This window comes from Stegastes partitus, unplaced genomic scaffold (assembly GCF_000690725.1).
Source record: "Stegastes partitus isolate 25-593 unplaced genomic scaffold, Stegastes_partitus-1.0.2 Scaffold2249, whole genome shotgun sequence".
NCBI classification, from domain to species: Eukaryota; Metazoa; Chordata; class Actinopteri; family Pomacentridae; genus Stegastes; species Stegastes partitus.
Window position 1 is genome coordinate 1 of NW_007579980.1, and position 904 is coordinate 904.

The window sequence follows — 904 nt, forward strand, 5'->3', positions numbered from 1 at the left end:
ATATTATTTCACCTGATAATGACACAAGTATGTTAATTACACAATTTGTCCACACACAACCATCCATCCATCCATTATCTGTACACCGCTTAATCCTCACTAGGGTCGCGGGGGGCCTGGAGCCTATCCCAGCCAGCTCAGCTGATGACAGGTCGCCAGTCTGTCACAAGGCTACACAGAGAGACAACCAAGCACACTCACAGTCACACCTACGGACAATTTAGAATCACCAATTAACCTCAACATGTTTTTGGACCTCGTGGGAGGAAGCCGGAGAACCTGAAGAGAACCCACGCTGCACGGGGAGAACATGTAAACTCCACGCAACAAACCGGCAACCTTCTTGCTGCGAGGCAACAGTGCTAACCAACTGCGCCACCTTGCAGCCCCAAACGCAACCAAGTTATCATTATTATGTTACAGCCCGGCTCTTAGACCCAACAATCAATGGAGAGCAGATGAGGTTGAGTGCCAAAAATCATATGTTTTTCTACAAATAAGATCAACGACGCACAAAGCAAAACAAAAACAGCCGTGCCGCGAAGCCCGCATGTATCGCAGAGGCGAGCAGGTGGAGTGAGAGAGCATCCGGGGAAGGAGAGGGTTTTTAACTGCATGGGCCCAGTCAATCACCTTGTGATGACGACCCTGCCTCAAGAGAAACCTGAAAGCAACAAAGACAGGAGAATAACAAGCACAGACCTAGTGGCACGGAGGGGTTGTCACAATTATAATAATTAGTATTTTGGGTGGAATAGACCTTTCAAAACTTAACTTGCTTTTAAAAAAACATTGTTTGGGTGGAATAAGTATTGGAGGTACTTGGATATGAAGTAGTACATTCTGTGGAATAACCTCTAAAATTATAAGTGTATTTTGAGTGAAATCTTCTTTAAAACTGTAA